Source organism: Ambystoma mexicanum, chromosome 11, assembly GCF_040938575.1.
Source record: "Ambystoma mexicanum isolate Mex_15411 chromosome 11, UKY_AmexF1_1, whole genome shotgun sequence".
Lineage (NCBI taxonomy): Eukaryota > Metazoa > Chordata > Amphibia > Caudata > Ambystomatidae > Ambystoma > Ambystoma mexicanum.
The window spans coordinates 1,096,900,655-1,096,910,686 of record NC_090934.1 but is presented as its reverse complement, the minus strand read 5'-3'; the positions used below and the strand labels follow the sequence as shown (position 1 = coordinate 1,096,910,686).

Sequence of the window (10,032 nt, the reverse complement as noted above, 5' to 3'; positions counted from 1 at the left end):
GGGCTCACCGTAATTCCCGTTCTCAAACATAATTGCCCTTTAACATCAGTATGTAGTGGTGAGGCTGGGACAATAGACACTGCTTTAAAGAAGTAATTAGACAGCACCACGAACAGGTAACAGTACTTAGGGTGTAGACATTTAAAGTGGAGGGATGGGCGTCACTCAGCAGGAAAAGGCGGAGCTACCCTCCTTGTAATACACCTCAGGGTCAGGCAAGATGGGTGTTCTTATTAAAGACGTCCTCCAGGGTTGAAGCGATATCACGGCACTAGAGCTGATCCTGGCTTTGTAAGATTGCCGTGTACTGCCACAGTGCAGCGCTGGGCTAACGTTCAAGCGGCAGATGTTCTGGCAACAGCTAACAGTATTTATCCTTACTTCGTAGTGACTTTTTCTTTCACGATATTTTCTTAGGCTTAAAACCTAGGGCACTATAACCAATATAGATAAAGATTGCATATATGCTTTGATAAAACCACTAGGTATTTAATGTAAGTAGCCACTTGTGTTCCCTGACAAGCAAGCGCTTAGGTTTACATTCAATGGCAACTAGTGTTTCTCATATAGATAGGCAGGCAATAATTACCACTGCACGCTATCTTTTTGTTCAAATTTTAGTTGCACTACATTGAAATGTGATGAACTTTTTCTGTTTTATGTGTACTGCGTTGAAATATGAAACTGGTAGTAGCTGTGCTCGAGGAGGAGGGACGCTAAGAGGCGACAGCTTGAAAACTGACTGCCGTACGTTTCTTCTAAACCTCTGACATATGCTTGAAAAAACCATGGGCGCCCATTGCTTCATCTCCATCACGTGACATGTTTTCTCTTTGAATTGGGCTATACGCCTCAATGTTCCCCCAACCTAACGGCCATATTGAATTGAGAAAGTTTTCACTTAATCATGAAGAGCAAGTTAGGAACTTCAAACGTTTTTAGAATACAGTTTTCATTACCATAAAAATCAGTTTAAAATGAATACATTTTTAATAACCTTCGCGCGATTCACAAGTAATTACCAATTCGAAAATTATGTTGAGTCAGACATTTTAGTACAGTATGGAAAAAAGAATAAGTACATTTCTTCTAACAACCAGATTAAGTACAATTCGCCAAAGTGTGCCAAGGCGTTACTTTACTGAAAATACAAATAGAAGCAAAACGTATCCCTCAAACCAAGTACAGTCTCCCTGGCGTAATTGCAACATAGTCCTATGTCTCTGTCAATGAATACAGCCCTCCCCCGCTCCGCCGTACTTTCCCGCAGAAGCTGCTTGGCCCAGAGTGTCGTTCCGAAGGCAGGCCCTGGAGCCAGACTAGGGGCGGAGAGTAGGGGTCGGGGGGAGAGAGAGGCTTGGCGGCGTAATACACCACGGTGTACGAGACGGAAGTCGCGGTGGTCGCTGCAGGTAAGCACTGACTGTCCGCGGTTCGTTATCATTGTTGTAATAGGACAGCGGGGTGTTTTGTGTCTGAGGAAAACCGGGGTGACGATATGAGGGGCGTACAATTTGGGGAGGGGCCTTTCTGTACCTACCGGGCAGGTCACACTGCCTCTTTACTAGGGCAGGCGCCGCCCCACTGTTTCCTGTTGCTGCTTTTGTGTAATTGTCTACGGTATAAACAGTACCGTTTTAGTTCTGGTTAGACCGTGTGACAACAATGTTACACATAACCTGCGTGATGACGCCCCAGCCCCTTGGGTGAGATTCCCCTTTCAGTGAGATTTCCCCCTCATCCTGCTCCCTTGTTAAGTGATATTTACCCCTCATTCTGCTCTGTGCTGTTCTCCCCCATCCGCCTCTCCTCTCATTGAGATTCCCCTCGCCTTCTCCACCTGTGCTGTGTGACTCGGTCTATTAACCTGTGAGTGGGATTCTTCCCTCCATGTGATTTTGTAGAAGCTGACCTGCTCAGCTGTACTATTACTTCCTGCACTCCCCCAGTGATTGTGGGATTGCATTCTCCTTAACTGTTGTAGTGGTGTTTCACTGCTACTTTGATCGTGGGTTTCCACATTGCCTGTAATTGAGCCATCTTTTCAGTGTCGTTACAGATCCTTACCACAACAATGCATCCAAAATTACATTTTTTTGTAATACTATGGCTAGTCTGCAAACCTTCACAAGGAAGCAAGGCAATCCGAGGAAAATAACTGTAAAACTATTTTAATGGTTACAAAATGTTGCGGTAAAGTACATTTGAGCAAGGATCACTGCTGGGAGCGGTCGTATGCAGAAACTCTGCTTATTTTGCTTACCTCGCTGGGAAATTAGCATTGATGTGAGGCAGACACTCAGGATAGGATGCTGCTACCAGGAAGTTGCAAGGAGGTCCTTAAAATCTCTGCTCTGTGGTGAGGAGCAGTTGAGCTGATAACGCAGAGACGCATTCTTATTTGATTAAGGATTGCAGGTGTCAACCAAAATAACCCAATTCTTTGAATCAGTACTTACAGAGAAAGCGGTCAATGACAGTGATGTGTGGGGGTGACAACTGAGCCTATGAATGAGACTGTCTATACTAGATACTGACCTATTGGATATAAATACAAGCCAGATCACCGGTCAAGAGAGTGAATGTTATATAAACCCTCCCCCGCCCCCCACTCCAATATTTAAAGAAATGGACAGTGACTGTTCATCTGTCTCATCATCCAGGTCCCATCGTAGAGGGAGCTTAACATCTACGCTTAGGCAGTCCCAGTGCAGAGATCGTATTTCCTCCCCTAGACCACCTGGCACCAGCAAAACCATTCAAAACCACAGGGAAAAAATGGACAGCAAAATGGTTCACAGAAGAACTTGGGGGGGGGGGGAAGCAAAATGGAGAGAACATTACAACCGACAAAAAAAATATCAAAGACAGCTCAGACTATACAAATCGACAGCCCTCAAAGCAAAAAAATACTATTACGCCACAAGAATAGAATGGGCAAATGATCCACAGAAAGAACTCTTCAAAATCATTGGAGATAAAAATAAATGAATGAAACAAAATCTCACCCTGCAGCAAGAATTCCATCATCACGACACAAGCACTTTGTGACATCACCAACCACCTGAGATCAAAAATGGATGCAATCCATCTGAGCATCAACCCAACCCGGGCTAATCTAACCACAACCGCCAAACCAGACACTGGGTGAAACACAGACTACAACCACTACCCTACCCAGAACTAATTACAGAAGAACCCTTTGCCTCTCTGATCAATTACACCAACCTTGCAGAATCTCCAAGGGACCCCTGACACCTTCAAAGGAATCCTCAACCACAGAACCCCAGCAACATACTCCCGGATCCTATCACTCAACAGAGGAATCGTACAGTCCACCTTTAAATTAGAATACATCAAACCACTGATTTAAAAAAAAAAAAAAAAAAAAAAAAAAAAAAAAAGCAATCAAAGCACAGAAGATCCGAGCAACTACAGACCAATATCTAACCTGCCCTACCTAGCAATGTATTCTAATGACTTCAACGCACCTATATTTGATTTTAATAGACATTTGTGTGTCACTAAAAAGGCATTCAAGTTTCAAAAATAAACCCAGTTTATAATGGCAATAAATCCAGTCTTAAAGACATGATGTAGTAAAACTAACAGACTCTATCGCTGTAAGAATGTCTCTTGACATGGAATACACCATCTACCTCACCTAAAGCTCATACAATGCTTTCATACAGACACACCAGATTTTCTACACACAGTCCATAGAATCACCATAAGTGCAAATAATAATTGGAAAACCATGGCAATTGATTTATCCCAGATACCAAACAGCAATTTGAGGCTGATGTTAGATGAACAAGTGCCTTTTAAAATCATAAATCCAAAGTTTTTTTAATCTTGTCTGTCGAATCTAGTTTCGGCTTTAGACGGTGTCAAGAAAAATAGGGACCAGCCATCTTCAGGACAGTGCAGTTTGAGTCAAAGGGATATGTTTCATAGTGTGCAAATGGAACATACACATGAGTGTCATGCAAATGACCCTGTGATTTCCTCATGGCGAAAAACATATTAATTGGACACAAACACCTTGATTAAAGTGAATATAATCCTTCAATGGTGATGCGTTGTATCCCCCTAGAATCCCATACTCCGTATGTCTAAGACTGAACAATCAGTCTACCCCATTCACGCATTCAGAGGTGCCGAAACCTGGGCTGCAAAGGTTGCCATCTGCTCTGTTGATCACACACATCAGGAAGCCTGCCAAGAGGTGTGTGTACCATGTGACGAGCGCTTCAGAAAATATACACTGGCAGGGACTTCAAAAGAGTACTCTGCCACCACTGGTAACCTAAATATTTCCAAAATACCAAACCATACCCGATATGGATCTCACAATTGGTGAAGGGGACCAAGGTGATATGTCGCGATAACTAACATTACTCAAGTTGTTTTGGTAACGGTGCATACGTCTTCTGTCTAAAAGCTGAAGTTCGCAATCGTAACGCAGTGGAATGGTGCTGAGATGCATGAGCGCATTGAACTCCCAGCAACCATCTTGTGAGGCTCAATGCCCTTGCATAGAGATGTGATTCAGGGGCAGGAAGTTTTTGTATGGATCCCGGAAAGGAATTCCAGAGCCGTGCCCACACAAAAATACAATTCATGCAAAGTCATTGGAAAAATGGTCACAGGTGCCCTGTATGTGACACTATAATACAATGTTTATGTAAGCTGTGCAAACCACTGGAGATCATCATTTAGACCATGCAGATGGGTGCGCAACAAATGATCCGTTACTTACCTATTGGTTGTAGAGATATCCTCCTTGGTTTTTTAAGTTGATGTATAGCTGCCCACCTCAAATCATCTGCTGAGTGGTTCACTTCAAGGTAGTGCGGTACACACAGTGCTGTACACGTTTTGTTGCATATCTCTGAGCAATGTTCATTGATGCGTATCCCTACCTTGCTGGTGGTCATGCCAATGTAAAGAAGATCACAGGGACATTTGAGGGTGTAGATCACGTTTTTTTTTTTTATTTTTATAAAGTGCAAATTGGTTAATTAAAACATTATACACTAAAACATATCAAAATACAATTACAAATTCCAATTCTATTATAGAAATGCATTACAAAATTTCACAGATTAAGCCATCATTACCATAATAATAATAATAATAATAATAATTCAGTCTTCACAAATAAACTCATGATCATAAAATTCGTATGTACTATTCAGCTTACATGCAGGGGTTATGCATAGATTCTTTCTTATAGTTGGTTAATATATCAAAAGGAGTAATAGTAGCACCCAAATATATATGAAAATAGTCTCAATTTAAAATTACTCTCTTCCATGTATAAAAAGATGCCCCAGTATTTACCACAATTTCAGCTTTATAAATAATCGACCAAAACTGATCAGTTATCATATTAAAATCACTCACCAAATTACCATATCCCTTAGCAGACATTCATATCATTTTGTACACTTAGTATCTGTCTGGTGGTTTCTACTCGGTGTTACAATGTCGACACAGCCTTTCTCCATAAGGCATATTTGTCCAAATCACTATGTATTCTTTACATGGAAGGATACTAAAACAGTGTTGTATAATAAATCTCTCTATTTACCGTTTTTAGCAGGTAGCCTCTAGGTGTAGGTTTTAACCCCTGTAAGGCATATCTTTTCTTTGTGTAGAGATATGATACATTTTTACTCGAGTCCCAAATAATTTTTTACTTGAGAGATTTAAATATCGTAGTAACCTCATCTTCCGTGGTGGGAACATTCAGACCTAGTACATGACATTTTTAGATTTGCAGTTGGTTCATTGCCACACAAAGCTTCATATGTGAAGACTTGTTTTTTGGGTAAATTGACCCACACAGCAAGACACCACATGGAAAATGTCCCATGACAGGTGTAAACTCATGGGCCCATAAGGCATGCAACTGTTCTGAACTGGGTTGGTAGGTAATGCAGACATGCAGGAATGAACAAGATTATCCTTAATGTTTTTACCCCTTCTAAGTGCAAATAAGGCCCTTAGTGCAGCCAGTGCTGACAGCAAGATTCCAATGTTTGCGAATGATTGCTTAATGCGAGTGGTATATTTAGAGAAGGTGGTGACGCAGACAATGCATGTATCCCTATTTGTAGAACGTGCCCTTTTGGCAGACTTGATCAATTTCTGTGGGTAGCCCCTAGCCGATGGTGATGCCAGGGGTGGGCACATGATGTTCAGAGTCCATCACCAATGTACTATTTTGTCTAATGCTTAAAAATTGTGTGTAGGGCACATTATCTTGTAGAGATTTGGGATGTTAACTTGACTGTAGCAACAGAGTGTTACAATCTGTCTCTCCGATCTAGGGAGACATGTAAGCTCCGCCTTCCGATGACAAATCGGGATATCCGGAAAGGACAAACTATCGCAATGATTTGAAAAAGTTAAATTAGGATTACATATATTGAGCCAAACAAAAAATTCATCCAATTACCCTTATATGGAAAGCCTATCGATTATACCCAGTGAAGATCCTGGAGAATGGCTTGTAGATCCTACTTAAAAACGTCAAAACGCACCGTATACTCAACAGGTCACAAGTTGGCTTCAGACCAATGAGAGCCCCTGAATCAGCGCGCTCATATCGATCTGGGACCACCTGAAAATAACCTCTGATGCTGACACCAATTCGGCCCTCATACTATTGGACATATCAGCGGTCTTCGACACAATCAGCCAGGCAAAACTAATAAAAAAAGACTGGTTGAACTTGGCATACAGGAATCCACATTAAAGTGGCTTACCGAACCTACCTACCGCCGTTAAACACCAAAAATATGTCCTGCAAGTCCCATAGGGATCCAGCCTCTTTCCTCTACTTTTCAAAATCTACATTTGCCCACTGATGAAAATCATTCAAACCCACAGACTAACCGCCTACAGCTACACAGACGACGCACAACTGATTGTGAAAACCAACACAATCCAGGAACAAAACTGCCTCACACATCTACAATTGGATGACAACGAACAACCTTAAACTGCACCTGGCAAAAACAGAAATCATGCTCTCACCCACAGAAATCGATGCATGCAACATACAACTGAACTGGTTGGCCAGCATGGGAATGCAACCAGAGACTACCGACTTAGTGCATCTAGGAATACTCGTGGACAACCGACTCACTGCAACCGCAAGTCAATGCAATCACCATAAAATACTACTTGATCCTAAGACTACTCAGAGGATTACTCCTCTACCTCTTCTTCCCTCACAATTATATCCCTGATAGTCACAAGAATTGACTACGCAAACAGCCTCTACCTAGAAGTGCCAGAAAGACTCAACAAGAAACTCCAAGGGTGCTAAATGTAGTAGCCAGGAATAAGATTAAACTGAAGAGACCACATCACTCCAGCAATGAAAAGCCTACATTGGTTACTACCAGTAAAAAAAACAAATTAAATTCAAAGCACCCTGCATCGCCCACAAAGCCTTGCACAGACAAGGAGCTGAATTCCTCCAAGATAAGATCAGCCGGTACCGCGCAAGAAGGGACCTAAGATCCAGCAACGACCTACAAATGGAGACTAAACATTACGAAAAAAGGAAATTCAGGGGGAACCACATTCTCGTGTCTAATTGCAAACCTCTGGAACACTAGGCCCAAAGAAATTGGAACCACAGAAAAGCACATCACCTTCAGGAAACCTACTCCAAAGCCTGATTAATCAACAGACCATAACAACCGCAAATGAACATTGGCAGCAATAACCTCACAGACAAACTGGAGAGGAGGCGAGATGGGCCGATGAACTGCAACCTAGAATGTGGGTAGATGCCATTGAGCAGCAACCAGAGTCACACCAGGGGCTCCACCAAACCGACCGACTTACTAACTCACTTCCCCTTCCTGCTCCTCCACCATAACAAATGCCACCCCCCTAGACCTTCAGTTAGCCACACTACACACAGACACACCAATAATAATGTCCATGTTCACACCCACCATCTCTCTGATAGTCTGAAAGCACACCTAGAGTGAACCACCAGCCACAAAGTCCTTTAAAACCGCCAACGACACAAGTACACACCAAGACACCAGATAGTCACACAGCAACAGCCATCCGCGACTCTAGGTCCCTTATGGACACAATCTAACCAGTGCGCGTACCATAAGGTTACAACACATGGGGCCTCCCGCACCAACTCCCACATGCAAAACACTGGTGGGCTCCAGTTCCTCCTGGTTCTGAACCCATCCTCTCCTCACAACGTCCACAACCCCCTCCCCCTCTTAACATTTTAAAGAAGTAAAGCCCAATTGGGGCAGTCTTTGGAAAATTGGAGAGTGGGTCAAAGCAAGCATGACAGTGATACTAGTCAGGATTTTAACATGTGCCGATTAGTAGCGATTTGAATACAGGTACGTCTAAGCCTCAACCTGTTCTGTTAGGATGGATACTATTATTCACATAGCTGGAAATCAAACTTTCTCTAGGCCATCTATAATTGATTCTATAATTGATATTACGACCCCTCGGAAGGGAGGGGGGGAGGGAGAGGGATATATATATAGTTGCAATCTGAGCTCCCCCTGATGCTGCAGAGTCAATATGATCGACAAAAGTCACTTTTAACTCAATCACTGCAAAATGCGTGTATCTGTAAAAGTGATTCTGTGAAAAAGGGTGCGCCAGTCTCAGACTTAAGGATCTGTTACGTAATACGACAGCACCAATAGTAGTGAGTGATTCAGTCCCGGATAATTTAAATGAGAAAGGTGTGTCCTGAGTCTCCCTAATTTGTGTGTTCATGATGTTGAAGATTTTCTATTATTTAAGATGGGTAGACCATACAGCATATTACAGCGGTCTCTATCCTGTACTTCGAAAATATGTAAAGTGCCAGGAATTGGGTATTCCCCTTCAATTGTGCAGGGAAACAATCTTGTAAATAAACAGACTCAAGTGGCAGCATTACCAAAACGCCTGGATAGATTTTTATTGGATAATATATCACAGGATACTTGTCCAGTACCGCCTGACCCAAAATAATTTATTGTCCCTCTTCCCAAATCTAGATCTACTAGGTATATTGCAAGGTTCGAATTTATTGATGATGCATCAATTGTAACCATGGTTATAGCCTCTGGGATAGTGTATGGTGTGATCCTAAGGGAGTCAGGAGTCAATCCCATTAAGACAGTTGGGATATAATATTACCCCTATGTATTGCATGTGAATGGTCTTGTGGAATATTTTGCAAACCGTAGAAAGATGAATTGTTTTCAGGATGTGAAGACTTCAGTAAATGATCATGCTGATTCAGGGTGTGAAATCCAGTTGACCTCCTCATTCAAAACGAATACAATATGCCTTTGAAGATTGGTCCTGGATCTCTAGAACCTTGTATAGTATTGCTGTACATTCATCACCAAAGTAACCTCCTCTTTAGTGAAGGTTTAGATTTGATTTCATGTGGTAATTCACACTGGTTTTCTAATGTTGATTTGGTCCCCATGCTAATGAGTCATAATATGATATTACAGGAAACCTGGTTACTGAATCGTCCTATGTTGGATGGCTGTACTGAAGTGCTATACCTTGAGGTGGTGGTCCAACCCTGTAGGTAACTGTCGCCGCCAAAGTTAAGGGCCCAAGCGCAGTGAGGGTCTCTTAAGGAGGGTGGCGGTGCCATTACCGAAAGGGTCGGCATACCACCCTTCGCACCCATGTAATTCCCTACACGGGTGCTAATGGTGTCTTTAAAAAAAAAAAAAAAAAAAAAAAAAAAAATATATATATATTAGGTATTTTAAATAAACTTGCCTGTCTTGTGCTGCCTGGCGCTGCAGCAGTGCTACTGACAGGTAGTCCGTTTTCCATGTTGATGATAGTGATGTAATCGACATGGAAACAGACTACATGAGTGCTGAGGCGTGCAAGAAACGCATATTTTATTTTTGTTCTTTTTTATTTTTTTCCTTACAAAATAGTCCACATTAGCACCCGTGTAGTTTCCTACACGGGTGCTAGGTGGTGAAGAGGGAACAGGGA

The 10,032-nt window shown here is 42.2% G+C and overlaps 1 protein-coding gene across 6 annotated transcripts in view; it reads left to right on the top strand.

The window, feature by feature from the left end:
• The first annotated feature begins 1,233 nt into the window (after positions 1 to 1,233).
• RNF111 (ring finger protein 111) overlaps positions 1,234 to 10,032 on the top strand; it is a 768,201-nt gene continuing 759,402 nt past the window's right edge. For 3 of the 6 annotated variants that reach the window (XM_069624380.1, XM_069624379.1, XM_069624378.1), the window contains exon 1: positions 1,234 to 1,412. The gene's annotated coding sequence lies outside the window, so the exon portion shown is untranslated. The remainder of the gene's footprint in view (positions 1,413 to 10,032) is intronic. The other 3 variants (XM_069624377.1, XM_069624375.1, XM_069624376.1) reach the window with 1 other exon arrangement.